We start from the raw sequence: 581 nt of genomic DNA, 5'->3' as shown, positions 1-581 counted from the left end.
TTCCCCGGACTCTGGACTGTTAGAAGGTTGAGAGCTTTGCTAGACATGGTGCTATATTTAAGATTTTGGAGGTGAAAGAGAGTAGACTGAACCAGGGACGAGATGGAAAGTTAAAGGGGGAAGATGGTGGCGTCAAATGCAGAAAGTGACACAGGCACTGGGTGGTGGTTAAGAGGCGCTGGAAAGCCGGGTTACTACTGCAGAAATGGGCTGAAAGATCTAGAGGTGACTTTGTAGACAGGAAGCAACTTTGTAGACAGGAAGCAAGACCAGTGGAGTCGGTGATGAGAAAGTTCAAGAATGAAAAGGTTGGCGAAAAAGAGATGAGAAATATAAGAGCATAGATGCAGGTAAAGCAGATAGATGACAGAGGCAGTGGAAATGGCGTATGGCGAGCTATATGAGTGACGCTAAGGAGAGAAAAATGATGGCAATGCTGATAAGAGATTATCTCCTTAAGTCATAGTTACACAAATAAATTTGACATTTTGCAACATTGGAACTTAGTGTCTATAACGGTACAGTTATTTAATATCTAATATCTGTTTTGGCTAACAGCGGGAAGACCTATACGGAGATGT

Source organism: Penaeus monodon, chromosome 27 (assembly GCF_015228065.2).
Source record: "Penaeus monodon isolate SGIC_2016 chromosome 27, NSTDA_Pmon_1, whole genome shotgun sequence".
Classification (NCBI taxonomy): domain Eukaryota; kingdom Metazoa; phylum Arthropoda; class Malacostraca; order Decapoda; family Penaeidae; genus Penaeus; species Penaeus monodon.
The sequence above is the reverse complement of the archived record's forward strand: the minus strand, read 5'-3'. Positions refer to the sequence as shown.